The sequence below is a fragment of the Canis lupus genome, chromosome 9 (genome assembly GCF_011100685.1).
Source record: "Canis lupus familiaris isolate Mischka breed German Shepherd chromosome 9, alternate assembly UU_Cfam_GSD_1.0, whole genome shotgun sequence".
In the NCBI taxonomy this organism is placed as follows: domain Eukaryota; kingdom Metazoa; phylum Chordata; class Mammalia; order Carnivora; family Canidae; genus Canis; species Canis lupus.
Window position 1 is genome coordinate 10365572 of NC_049230.1, and position 15159 is coordinate 10380730.

Below are 15159 nucleotides of genomic sequence, written 5' to 3' on the forward strand. Positions count from 1 at the left end.
GTGTAACTGGCTTCAAATTCCACCTTATGTGGAATGTGATCTTGCACAACTAATTTTCTGTGCTAAGCCTCGGTTTCTTATCTGTACAAGAAAGGTAATAAACCTTATAAGATTATTGAAATCATTATGTCACAATCATAATACAAAGTGCTTGGCACAGGACTTGGCATCTAGTTTGTGCTAAAAGATGATGATGATGGTAATGTTGATGGTCGTATGGTGGTGGCATTGGGGTTTACCTAGGGTCTGGACAAGAAAGCTGGGGATTGGCTACTGCTTGTGCATTTGATTGTTTATCCAGTTGTTTATCCACTCATCAGACATTTAATACACACCAGATGCAGTTCTAGGTATCTAGAACTTGGGAGTGTTAACCAGAAAACAGAGACTAATACATACTTTTGTAGACTGGCCAACAGAGTGAAGTAGAAAGACAACAAATGAGAGGCTCATCATCATCATAACCCACTAAATCCACCAGCAGTAAGGCCACTTCTAGATAGCACCACATGCTTAGATTGAATCCACTGATCATTTCCTCACTTGTCACTACTCACTTAAATATGAAGCTGGCAGTGGTGGTAACAATTTATGGCAATAAGTATTACTGAAATATGATAGACTGCAGTTAATACTAAATTACCTACTCTTCTGCCAGGAGCTTGACTCTTTCTGATATTCTGGTACAAAACAGAGTGCTTGGAGTCCAATGCTTACATCTAAGTATTGATTTGACCACATCATAGTTGTAGAAACTTTAGCATGTGAACTTTCCCTCTGATCTTCAGTGTCTTCATTATATTCAGATTGTAAAGTTAAATGAGTTCATGGGAACACAAACAGCATAGTATAGTAGATAATAGTGGGTGTGTTGGGTATTTCCAGCTCCTCTCTCAACCGTGTTTCACCCAAGCCATATAGAGACCGCATCAAAGGGCTCCATTACCTCTTATTTCTTTCTGGTTGAATTTGTCTAAGACGAGGTTCTGGGTGGGGTTGGGGGGTAGATAGCAAAGTCCTTAGCTCCTCATATATCCTGCATGAACTTTTCCTGTAACAAAGTTCATAACTACCATCAGAGGTCTTCTTGGCATAGTTGGCTTTCTAATTTCTGGCAGTTACTATCTTGCCCCCACCCCTAACGTGGCAATCTGTCCCTAGCCCTAGACATTAAAAGTAATAACCCCTTTATGAAAACTTACTCACAACTTCCCAATTTGTTTGTGCCTCTTGTTTCCTGCCAGGATCTTGATCTGTTCCTGGGCTCTGCTGTTTCAGTCTGGATTCAAATCTGCCCCCGTCTCTTCATAGCCATATGAACTTTGGAAAATTAATTGACCTCTCTAGCCTCAGTCTCCAGGTCTCTTGCTTTGGGGTCCAGATTGTTGTAGAGACTGTGTGGAGCATAATCAGCATTTCGACATGAAAATGATCAATAAGTATAAAATATTTTGTCAAATCTCTTTATTATACACATGGAAGATTAGTTAATGCCAATGGTTTTATAAGTTAATGACAACAACCTAGCTTGGCGCCCCATTTGTTGTTGTGGAAGAGTTAGGAAAGCACAATTTTGCACAAGAAAATAATATCACCCTTTAAAATAAATTACAATTGTCATGGGATTTGTGGATAGGCAGCCTCCAAGATGACCTCCAGCAATTCCCATCTGCTAGTGTTTATGCTTTTATAGTTTCCTCTCCTGTTGAACAAGGCTTGCCTGTGAAATCAATAGGACACTGCAGAAATGATAGTGTGTGGATTCTGAGTCTGGGTCATCAAAGACATTGTGGCTTCTTGGATCACTCATTCTGGGGAATGTCAGCTGTCATGTCATGAGGATACACAAACATCCCTGTGAAGAAATCCATGTGGCAAGAAGTGACACCTCCTGCCAAAAGCCAGAACAAGCCAGCCAACATACAAGTGAGCTCTCCCCAAAGTGAATACTTCGGCCTCCGGCAAGCCTTCTGATGATTACAGATACTGTAACATCTTGACACCACTTCATGAAAGACCCTAAGCCAGAATCACCCAGCCAAGCCATTCCTAGGTTCCTGACCTGCTGGAACCATGTGAGAGGGTAAATGTTTATTGGTATTTTTAAACCACTATGTTTTGAGGTAATTTGTTACACAGCAACAGATGGCTGATTCATTTTCCTGTTTCCCAACATATCTATTCAATACTCAGGAATCTGTGCCTTAAAGAAGCTAAGCCCTGAACTTCTTGATAAGAATTAATTTAAATGTTTGAATCTCATGGGAGTCCATATGCTTCAATCTACCATCCTAATGAGAAAAAAGCAGCATTGTTTTTCATTCTGACTTCTGAATGATAGACCACTTCATCCTGGGCTGAATTGAGTCTAGCTCTAAACAGAAAACAGCTTCTGTTATCAACTTGGAGAGCTCATTGTAGAATGTAATCGGTCTTGGACGTAGGAAAGCTACTTGATGAGTTTAATACTGCTCTTACCTTTGCTTCTGTTCCCTGCACGCACTTTATTGCACCATATAATCATCTTCATTAATGTGTAAACTTTTCAATAACGTATCCTTCTAATCTTGTCACACTCTTTCTTATATGCAGTTTGGACAAAGCCTATTTAATCGGCCTCTTTAATTTATCCTTTAATCTTCATTCATAAATCGGTTGCCTGCTCTTCTTCCCTGGTTATTCCAGTTCTTTGAACTCATTCCAATTGTATCAGGAAAAAAGGAGTTCCCTACCAAGCAATGTGGTTTGACCAGAACACTATCTCAGCCATGCACTGAATATCAGCTGGTAATACCATTCATTCATTCGTCCAGGCAAGGTAACTCTTAAGAATGGGAAATACTGGGTTTTCTTTGTTTGTTTGTTTGTTTGTTTCTTCTTCTTTCTTTCTTTTTTAAAATCTATCACCTGGGCATCCTGGGTGGCTCAGCAGTTTAGTGCTGCCTTCAGCCCAGGGTGTGATCCTGGAGACCTGGGATCGAGTCTCACGTCAGGCTCCCTGCATGGAGCCTGCTTCTCCCTCTGCCTGTGTCTCTGCCTCTCTCTCTCTCTCTCCCTCTGTGTGTTGCTCATGAATAAATAAATAAAATCTTAAAAAAAATAAATCTATCACCTGCTATTGAACGTGTCCCAGTAAAGCATGCTGAAGTCACCAAATATTTAAGATAATGAGCCTAGAACTCAAGATTGCCATTTTGGATCAGTGAAAAATGTAAAGTAAAAAGTAAAGATTAACCAGTTCCCTATGATATCTTTTAATTTTTCAACACCTGCCTTATAGTTTTTTTTCCAAACATTGAATTCAATGCTATTTTCCTCCCCCCCCCAAAATCTTTCTGATGTTATTGTTAAAAATTCCAAGTGCTTAGCCCATACCTACATACATTGTCTTTGCACTGTTCCATAAATATATATTTTTCAGATCTTTTACTTGATTTGGCTTGGTTCAGAATATTATGGCTGCATGGCAAAGTGATTTAGAATTCAGGAGCCTTAAGCTTTAATATTGTCATTCCCACCAATGAGCTCTTATCATGTGGGATATCATTTACCTTCTGTGTCTTTCAACAAATCATAAGCAAAATGACAATACCATTAACTCTCCCTTTCTCAAGGAATTGTCAGATAACCTAAGATCTCTTATCTATAAGTACTTTAAATATAATAGCTTCAGAGTTTTCAAAGTCTTGAAAAAGCCTACGATGCTGAAATAAAAATCCAGTTACATACACAGGCTACTTACCTTACAAAAGAGATAAATGAGATTAGAAACATAGCAGGAGAAAATAAAGATTAGCACACATGTTCAAGTATGTTACCTCCCATGTTTTAACAGCAAATGTTTATGTTAGGCTTCAAGACTAAAGTGTCCAAATTCATATCCTTTTTCACAATCAAGAATATGATTTCTTTTTTTTTTTTTTTTTTAAGAATAGGATTTCAAATAAAAAGAGGAACCCCATGTCCAAGGGTTAGAAAAAATATGTTTCTGTGTGGTGGGGATTCCACTTCAAAGTCCTAGATCTGCATCAACAATCTTCAGAACGTTGTTCTTCAATTTGAAAATCCTTCCTGACAAGTGGTAGGCAGGTCACTTTTGCATGCTAAGCTGACTCGGTGGTTTCATGATGATCCTTGATGCATGCAGACAGCAAATGAGACGCCTGCCATTCAGAGAGGGCTCACAAGTCTTCTACAGAAATATGTTGGCTTCTCTGGGCTCATTGTCTTCTTTAAGAGATGAGAGTCATGCTATAGGCAAGATAGATTTTTGAACTGATAATCAGATGACCATGCATAGACTTTAACATCATGTAACATCATGCCTGGGAGAAAGTAAGGTTTTGATACATAATGATAATAATTTAATTATAATCAATTTTTTCATCCTTTCTATAAAATATTGAAAACTGTTAATTCATGAGAAGTATCATTTCTAATAGGACTAACATGATCCTCCCCATGATATAATCCCTGAAATTGTCCTTTTAAACGACAACCATCTACTTCTTTTGTTCACCCCGGTGCAAAGAAGGAACATGACTTTCATACTCATGGACTCTTATCTTTATACATTATTTTTTAAAACTCCCATGTTCACGTTAGCTTCTCAAAGGATAAGCATAAGTCGGAAACATAAGGGAATAAGTAGACAAAACAAAAGGAAGAGGAAAACAAAAAAGCCTGAAGTGTAGGTAGATCTGGACTGAAGAGGAGAAGATAAAATGAAACCAGATGGAGATTTATACCTTTTTTCTCAGTGTCTCTGAACTGAGCAGATAATCAGAAACATTTCCTCAATGTTGGTTTTCTAATCTCCTCTGTCACCTTCCACCAAAATATTAGGCCAGACAGAGGCGTTTTTGCACTCCTCATCTTCTATCACCTTTTGCTTTAGAGAAACATGCACTTTCATGAGCAAGCTCTAAAATGATCACTGAAAGAAGCTGAGTAAATATTTTCAAGATAAGCCTGGAGGTCTTACTGTCTCTAAATCATCAACAGGCAAAGAGAGAGAGAGAGATAGGGAGAGGCAGTTTCCTATTCAAACATGTTGCTTAAGAGCTAATGGGAGTATTATTATGATTGATAGACCAGAATCTTTGTCTTCAGGAACACTTAATGGGATAGGAACTGACCAATATTTACATTGGAGATGAAGCCACATTTTATTTCATCTGGGGTCAAATATTACCGAATGAGAAATACATTCCTCAGATGGATGCAGCCTTCACTTCACCCCAATCTGTGTGTCTGAGAGTCCCATGAAATCTCACAACCAATCTCCATTTGTAATACTCTGAAGGTTCACGTTTCAGCAATGAACGAGGATCACGAGGCTGCTTCAGTTGTAGGGCAGGTGGGTAGCAAACCGTAAGGGTGAGTAAAGCATATAAGTCAAACTTTGAAAACTATGAATGCTAGCAACAGCTTCTCTATGGCATGAGTGCACAATGTCTATAAAGTAAAATGGTCACCACACAAATCACAATGGGGGGCCAAATAATTTTTTATTTTTATTTTTATTTTTTTAAAGATTTTATTTATTTATTCATGAGAGACACAGAGAGAGAGAAAGGCAGAGACACAGACAGAGGAAGCAGCAGGCTCCATGCAGGGAGCCTGACGTGAGACTCGATCCCAGGTCTCCAGGATCAGGCCCCAAGCTGAAGGCAGCGCTAAACCGCTGGGCCACCGGGGGTACCCCTGGGGGGCCAAATAGATCAGATGTATGGAAATAACAGCAATGTGGTTCTGCCATTAATGATGGTGACTGAGGGGGGAAAAAGTGTTAATTATACAATTATTCCAGTCAATAACCAGATGATTTTCTAATTCTAGTTTGATATTCTGATATTTAGAACAGGGATTTTTTAGATTCATGACTCTGTGAGTGCATTCTTTTCCTTTCTGGTTTGTGACACTTCATTAAAGTGTAGAGAACCAGGCAACCCTTGATATTAAATAGAAAGAGCATTCCAATGAGAACGTTGGAAGACCTCTTGAGGTCAAATCCATGCTTTTGGCTTGATAACCAACTGCCCTAAGTCAAAGAGAATGGCAGCTAGCTCAGGACTAATGATGCTCCTACACTGACTCGGGTTGAAGACTGGCATCCAGCTGTTGCCTATATTCTTCCTTAAATTCCTTGTTTCCCATTCTTCTTTACAATTACTCCATGCAGGATTTTACCTTTCTAATTCTACCAAAGCTACTCATAGCATAATCACCAGCGACATCTGTTCTACAAGCTGTGGACAATTATTTTGCCCCAGTTGACCACTTCCTTCTCCTGGGTTTTCAGAACATTATATTCACCTAGCTCTTCTCCTATTTTTCTAGGATTTCCCAGTGTCTTTGCTTATTCCTCTTCATCTTCTCAGCTTCTAAATATAGGCATGTTTAAGGGTCCAGTTTTGGGACCTCTTTTCATCTAAAACTCCCGCAGAAATGTTGCTGTTGCTTAAATTTATATCCCAGCCAAGACTTTTCCCTGGGAATCTGGACTTGTACTTCCAACTACCTACCTGAAATCTCCCCTAGGGCACAGAATAGAAATCTCAAACTAAGAACGTCCAGTGTTCTAGCCAACACTGGACGTTCTATGTGCTAGCCAACATCTTTCCTACCCTAATAAATGACAATTCTTCTCCGTCTAGTTGCTCAGCCAAATATCTTGGGATCATCCTTGACTCTTCTCTTCCTCCTATATATTGCATCTAATAGCAAATCTTATTGGCTTTGACTACAAATTGTACACCAACTGTGACTGTTTCTTAACACCTCCACAGCAAGCACTGTGGCATCCACATAATCTTTCTGTTTTCTGCAAGAAACCCCTCTCTTCCAAATCTCCCCGCTTTGTCCCTATAGTTTTTTCCTAAATACAACAGCCAAGAACATCTTTGAAAAATGTATGAGATCATATTACTTTTCAGCGGAAAACTTCTGGTGCCTTCTCATATCACTGAATAAAAGCCAAAGTCCTATTGGGAGCTGCTCCTCTCTCTCATCTCTTCTTATTCTTGTTCATTCACAGCAGTGACACTAGTCTCCTGGTTCTTCCTTGAATATGCCAGGTATACTCATGCCTCAGGGCCTCTGCATTTGCTGTTTCTTCAGCTTGGAAATCTCTTTAAGGTATCTGCGTGGCTCATTCTCTCATTTCCTTCAAATCATTATTTAAGTGCCCCTTCTCAATGAGGCTTTTCCTGAGATGCCTGTTTAGAATTTTACCCCAAATCCCTACACTTGCAAACCTTATCCCCTTATTGATCTTTTTCCATAGTACAAATCTTGAACTTAAATGTGGTTTAAATTTACTTATTTGTAAATAAGTAAATAAATTTACTTATTTGTCTCGTGTATTATTTACCTCCTCCCACTAGGATCCATGCGTCATGAGGACACAGATTGCTGCCTGCTTTGCTCAGTATTTTATCCCCCAGTATGTAGAAAGTGCCCAATGATATTTGCTAACTGGCTGAATAAAAGTGAAATTGAGGTTTTTGTTTGTCACTGTTTCCCTCCCAATCTCTTTCACAATCTAGTCCCTTTATTACAATATTTGGTGGCACATTTTCCTGTCTTAGGGCACCTGCTGCTCCCATGTTCAAGGCCAGACACTTCAACATCCTATACATCTTAACAGAAATCTCTACCTGTCATTCTTTACAACTGATCTCATGGTCCCACCCTTTTCCCTAAAGGCCATGAAATCAACCCATGTTCAGTTGTTAATTGAAGATAGATTGAATGTAGAGTCCTTCCTGTGGGAATTGACATTTTAAGAGTGATTCCTACGAGATTTAGTGTCTGTAATCCAAAGTATGTCTATAATTAGGGATGCAGTTTTACATGGGAATACAAGACAACAGATGTCAGAAGGGGTGCATTGTACAGTCCTCCTTCAGATCACTTGTATTGTTATCACAAAAACTGAGAGACTTAAACGGGGTTTTATGGTGAAATCTCAACTTTTAGTACAGGCTAGCCAAATGCCTTATCCAGATGATACCTTTCCAAAAATTAATCAGTTTTCTACCTTTTCTGCTCCAGTGCAGGCAGTGGTATTTAACCATCTCCTGATGGTTTATGCATCATAATGCTTCTGGATGCTGAGTGGTTTATGCGTCATAATGCTTCTGGATTCAGTGTTCTACACAGATTCCCACTGGTCGAGCAATATCCATAATGCAAACTTGAACGGGCCCTTTAACAGATGAGGAGGCTCATTTTCCCATTTTATCTGCAGCAGAGGCGATTTATATATTAAACAGAAGGATCTTATCACTCACAAGACTGATAAATCCCTTTAGGTCCATAAAGTTCCAGAAGGACTTTCCATTAGGATTAGAGCTGAAGCTTTTCATACATGGAATTTGCTTTAAAGAAGTTGCCTAACCCTAAGCTGAAAATATTTTGAACAAGCAGGAATGGAGTAAGATCTGACCTTTTTTCCCAATGTCAAACTCAATCTCCATAGCCTTTTTCAGCTCACAGGCTAGTCTGACCCTTTCCAGCCTAGTGGTCATGATGCTCACTCACCCTGAGGCCTATACACTGGGCCGTGTGCCCTACAGGGCAAGTCATCATGTGCTTGCAGCTCTTTTGAGTAGAGGCTCTTAACTACACACTCTGCAACACCATAGGGTCTGAATCAGGCTTACCATTCTCCTAAGACCTCAAGGCCACTTCTTTTCCCCTATATAAATCATTATTTCTTCAGGACACAGCCAGTCACCTAGAGGATGCTCTATTGCCTCTTCATGACATTTTCTATCTATTCACTTGTTACTTCATGCATTAACTCTGTAGTCTTGCTTTTCCATTCCCTGAGCCTTCATGATCCTATGAAACTGGAATATTCATTCACACAGGTAGCTTGTTCAACATTAGTCTCCCAGTGCTCTGACCTTCTTAACATTCTAATAATTTCCACCTTCTTAAAAGACTCCTGTTCATCACAGTATTCTGAAGAGTTTCTCCCGAAACAACTCTATTAACTCTGATCCTTTAGACTTGAATATATTCTTCCTATCAACTCTCAGTTTTCATTCATGAATTCATTCAACAAATATTTACTAAATATCAACTATATAACCCATGGATATAAAACAATGAACCAAAGCCAAATGCTTCCCATCTTCATGGAACATGTTTTCTAGTGGAAGAAGACAGAGCCACCTGAAATGATAATAATAATATTAAATATCTTTGTAAAGTGGTATAATTATAAACTGAAATAAATAAGAAGAGAATAAAATGTAGACCTTACAGCAGGGAACCGAAATACAGCTTGGAATATAGGGAGAGACTTCGTAGATAAAGTCACTGTTGAATTGATCACAGGATGACTAGGACTTAACCAGACAAAAGTTATCTGGCTGGGGGAGAGGCTAACTTCTCTCAAAGAATAGTGTTTACAAAGCCTCAATTATCTGGAACATCATGGTCACCGAGGAGGTGAAGAAAAACTGGAAATTGTGCATTAACACATGAGGCTTCCTCTGTCACTCCTCATGCCTTGTGTAGACATGTTTCCATAGGTTATCACTTTCCTTCAACCTAATGAACTTCACTTAACATTTCTTGTGATGCAGTTTGGCTGGCAATGAATTCTATCGCCTTTCCTTTCTAGAAAGTCTTTATGTTAAAGAATGTTATTTTACAAAATATAGGACTCCAGGCCAACAGATTTTTGTGTTCTTATTGTTCCTCTAACTCTTCAAAGATGACAGTGTTGGTCTCCTAGGTTTCAGTACTTCTGCTAAGAAGTCAACAGACTTTCTTGCCTCCTGTGTATAATGAACCCTTGTCCCATACTTTCAAGGTTTTATTTCTCACTTTTTTTTTTTTTTTTTTTTTTTAGCAGCTTATGTTGTGTCTTGCCATGATTTGTTTTCCATTTACTTTTCCTGGGTTTTACTGAGCTTCCTGAATCTGTTAGTTTATATATTTCAGCAAATTTAGAAAAATTTTCATTTTTGTCTCTAAAGATACTAAGCTCCTTTTTCTGGTGCTCCGATTACACAGACACATGATTGTTTGAGTCCCATAGGTCATTGAGCCATAAACCAGGGCAGGTTTTTACCTCTTTTTCCCCCCTCTCTTTCTGCTTCATTTTGGATAAATTTTATTGCTCTCACATTTATGGATTCTTTTTAAGTCATAGAACTTTTATTATGCAAAAGCTAAACAAAACACAAAAACAAAGCAATACTTTGCTGTACCTCTGGAATCTTAAAATCAAGTCACTCATTCTATCACGTTTACTCCAACTCTACATATTATCCTTTAGTGTTAATCTTTTTCTGACATTTACATCCATATGTACTGGGTGTAAATCCTACTCTATATATTAGGGAGTATTATAAAAATCATAGTTCTTCTGTTTTATTTTGTCTCTTTTTTTTTTCAGTTTTTCCCTTATATTTCCATCATCTAATATTTACAAAATAAAGAAGAGAAAAAGAAAAAATCACAATCTGACTACCCAGAGACTACTCACTTAGAACATTAAAAATATATATATGTAACATAAAACTTACCATTTTAGCCATGTCTAAGTGTAAACTCCTATGGCATGAAGTACATTTACATTGTTTTGCAACCATTACCACCATCCATCTTTGGAACATCCTCAACTCAAAGTCTGTATCCATTCCATATGAACTCCTCATTGCTTCCTCCCCTAGCCTTTGGCAACCATCATTCTGCTTTCTGTCCCTACCGATTTGAGTAGTCTAGATACCTCATATAAGTGGAATCATATAGGGGCACCTGGGTGGCTCAGTGGTTGAGTGTCTGCCTTTGGCTCAGGGCATGATCCTGGGGTCCCGGGATTAATGAATAAATATTTATTTATTCATGAGAGACACAGAGAGAGGCAGAGACACAGGCAGAGGGAAAGGTAGGTTCTCTATAGGAAGCCTGATGCAGGACTTGATCCCAGGATCCCGGGATCATGCCCTGAACCGAAGGCAGATGCTCAACCCCTGAGCCACCCAGTCATCCTGGAATTTCTGTACTTGTTAAGGCTGAACAATACTAATTGGGTTTATATGCCATCTTTTGTTTATCCATTTATCCATCAATAGACACTTGGGTTGCTTCCACTCTTTGGCTACCATGAATAATGAATGCTTCTATGAACATGAGTGTACAAATATCTGACTCCCTACTTTCATTTCTTTTGGGTAAATGCCTAAAAGTGGAATGCCAGATCACATGATAATTTTATGTTTCATTTTTTTGAGGAATCAAGGACACCGATCTTTAATTTTGCAGTGTCTAACCAGCTAAACAATATATTGAGTTTTTTTTCATTCCAGTATTATATTTTATACTTCTATAATTTCCATGTTTCTTTTTTTATAATCTTAATTTTGCTATAGAGACCTTAGTTTTTTTCTTCATTGTCTTCATATTTTCTTTTAGCTTCTTTAGTATGTGTATAATTGTTCTTTTAAAGGTCTTTCTAATTCCATTGTCTTATTTCTGAGTCCATAGTTATTGATTTTTATTTTCCTTAGGGTCACATTTATCTGCTCTTTTGCAGGCCTACTTACTTCTATTATGATGGCCCTTGCCATGGCTTTCTTTTTTATTACCTGACCTTGAGTTTCTTGAACTTCTTGGATCTGTTAGTTTATAAACTGGGGCAAATTTGGAAACATTTTTATCATTAATGTAAAGTGGACATACGGATATCAAGTTCTTGAGCATTTGGATTTTGTTCCCTCTTTGTTGAGTTTTGTTCTGGTGAGGAGTTTATTTTCATATCGGTTTGATAATTTTAAGATGTGTTTTCAGACTTTGTTAAGGTATATCTAGCTATGTCCTTCTCCTGTGTGTAGACTCAAATCTACTGAATGTTAATGCTGTTCAACAAGATTTCTTCACCCTAGATGGTAGGAAATTAAGGTTTCTCAGCCTTGCCCAAGCTCCGATCACTGCCTAGCTCATAGTTCCACAATAACTTGTCTTTACTCAGGAGTTGTTCTTTGCCAAGGCTCATGGAATATCGTTGCACACACATACAGTTTAGTGTTCAGCAAATCCTCAGTGGGATCCCTATGCAGATTTTAGGAGCTCCTTCCCTGCATAGATCTTCCTGTCCAATGCTGTGCTCCAAAAATTCCAGCTGTACAACAGTAGCCCTGAATTCCATCTCTCTCTTCAAATCAGCCAGCCCATTGTTTTCTGGGGAGGCTTCTGTCCTGCACCACACTGCAGAAAATGCCACTACGCAGAAAGCTGAGCAATCATCGTGCTCACCTCATCGTTTCCCTTCTTCTGGGATTACAGAACTGCACTACATGATCCAACATTGAAAAACAGTAATTTCATATATTTTGTCTGGTTTTATGGTTGTTTATAATGGGAGGATTAATGCAGTCCAGTTACTCCATCATGGCCAGAAGCTGGAACCTCTCCTTTATTTTTTCATCCTTGGTTTCTGTTGTCAGCTTTATAATTCCACCCTCTTCTCAAATGTTCTTCAGGGTGTTATCTTTGGCCTTCTCCTCATTTGATTCACTCTCTAGGATGATCTCATCTGCTCCGTGGCTTCAATTATCATTAATATGTTAAGGACCCCTTAAATCTATATCTTCTGCCAAGCTTCTTTTCCTTATGTTTTTGAATATTATATCCAATTGCCTATTGGAGTTTACCAAGTAGAAGGACTAAGACATCGCCAAGTCACTGTCCAAAACTAAATTCCTCATCTCTCTCCAAAATGGCCTTTCTTCCCATATTGCCTATTGCATGAATAAAGACACGCCATTCACCAGGCATTCAAACCAGAAATCTGGGGTTTATCCCAGCTGCCTACTTCTCTCTAGTCCTTTATATCCAATCAGTTACCAAGTCGCAGAGATGTTACTTCTCAAATGTTTCTCAAAGCCATTTTCTTCCCTCTAGCTTCATTGTACTCTCTTAACCCAGATTCTCCTAATGTCTTCCATACATCGCAGCAAAATTCTCCTAAGAGCTAATTCTTATACAACATTCACTATGCCAGGCACTGTTCTAAGCACTTTTGTGTACATTAATTCCGAATCCTTATAAGAGCTGTATAAAATACTATTTTTATTACTGAAGAAAAAAATGGGATATGGAGAGAACTTCCCCAAGGGTTACACTTCTATCAAGTGGTAGAACTGGGATTTAAATATAGGCAGTGTTGAGGCTTCTGGGTGGCTCAGTTGGCTAAGTATGAGACTCTTATTTTGGCTCAGGTCATGATTTCAGAATCATGTGTGAGCTGCATGCTTAGCCTGGAGTTTGCTTTTCTCCCTCTCCCTCTGTCCCTCTCCATCCCCCCCTTTCTTTCAAATAAATAAATAAATCCTTAAATATAGGCAATCTACCCCCAGTGTCTTTGGTTTAACCTTTGGTCTACACTGCTTCTCACACTGATTTCTTATCTCCAAATCTAAAATATATCAGAAATCCACATTGACTTTTTTCAAATGGGAATTTGATCATTTCTCTCCCTCCCCATTAAAATCCTTCAGTATATATCACTTAAGGTACAATCCATACACTAAATTCTCTATGTGTTCTACTCTAATCTAAGAACAGAAGGTCTTCACTTTCTGTGCATTTTCTTTCCTATAGTTAGTTAACCTTCTTTCATTATAAAGTCTTCTTTTGGGATAAATATTTCCTCACATCATTTCCCTTACCTACATCTAAGTGTCAAGCTCACACTTCATGTTCCCTTAACACTGTGGTTTTCTTGATATTTTACTATTTATCTCACTATTTAAGTCACCTGCTAGACTTAAATCTCTAGAAGGGCAGGGACAAGGTCTTTCTCCTGCTGTGTTCTGTTCTCAACGCAAGCAAAGCACCTGACATAGTCTGAGTGTCCATTACATATTTGAATGGAAGACTGAGTGAACAGAAAAATACATAAAACCAGCTGCATTCATCTAACTCAAACTTCTATAATGACTTTAATGTTGCCACTAAGAAAAGCACGAAGCACTAGAAACTGTAAGAGGAGACTGCTTTCAATGAAAAGAATGAATCATCCACAGTTGAATTGCTTTTAGATTTCAAAATGCCAGCCTCCTGACCTTCAGTATATTTGAATGGCATTATGTCATTAATTCTTCACAGAAAAGCATTTGTAGTGACAGCAAACTTAGAAGTAACAATTAGGTTTTCTAGTAGCAAATCATCTTTAAACATGGAGGATCAGAGGAGATGACAGAGGTGGTTTGAAACCCAAAAGCTACATGGTGATTTCTCTGTTTACAGAGAGATTTGGGAAGCCACCACTGAAGTATTTCTAGTAACGTGTACATTATCTTCATCTATCTCAAAAAGGTTTCAAAACCCTAGTGTAGAATCCTAAGTCATGATCTAACTCTCCAGCCTCAGATAAAAGTTAAATCACTATGATTTAGTTATACAACTTCTCTCTTCTGTGTGACACCCCACCCACACTCCTCCATCCTACCACTTCAGCCCTGTGAGTGTAGCATCTCCCTCTGTCCTTATCTCTGTATCTAGGAAAGCTCAAACTCATCTGGCTAAAAAACTCATAAAGGTTTAAAATAAACTTTTTTTTTGTTCTAAGAATATGAAAGATCCAGGACTGTAAATTCTATCCAGACATATTGTTTTTATAAGGGAAATTCAACCAGCAGGTAACAAAAATAACTTTGCCTCTGTTTACCTCTCCTGAATACCTACACTTCTTTCCCACATTGCCTTTGGTTTTGGTGAGGAAACATGGAAGAACAAAAATATCTGTTAGGGGGTCTGGGTGGCTCAGTCAGTTAAGTGTCTGCCTTCAGCTCAGGTCATGATGCTAGGGTCGCCCTCGTAGTCATCAGGCTCCCTGCCGAGCAGGGCATCTGCTTCTCCCCCTGCCCTTCCTCCTGTTTACTTCCCCCCCCCTTTCTCTTAAACAAATAAATTAAAACTTTTTTTTTTTTTATAAAAAGGTATCTCCTAGGAAACTGATGAATCATCTTTCTTTTTTTCTCCCCAGTGGTATCTATTCCCAACAATTTCCTACCATTTATAATAATTTGTTATTAATATGAATCTTGTGATCTTCAGGCACCAACTGCATAGGGAGGTAAATAGATTAGGTTTCTGAAATTCTATAGTTCAGCATAATTTATTGACAAAGCT

General features: G+C 38.5%; 1 long non-coding RNA gene across 1 annotated transcript; it reads right to left on the bottom strand.

Moving 5' to 3' along the window:
- Positions 1-3856: 3856 nt before the first annotated feature.
- LOC111097529 lies at positions 3857-9356 on the bottom strand. The gene is made up of 2 exons (XR_005364254.1): positions 8045-9356; positions 3857-4251 (listed from the first exon to the last, which is right to left on the bottom strand). It is a non-coding gene; the product is annotated as an uncharacterized LOC111097529 (long non-coding RNA).
- Between the last annotated feature and the right edge of the window lie 5803 nt (positions 9357-15159).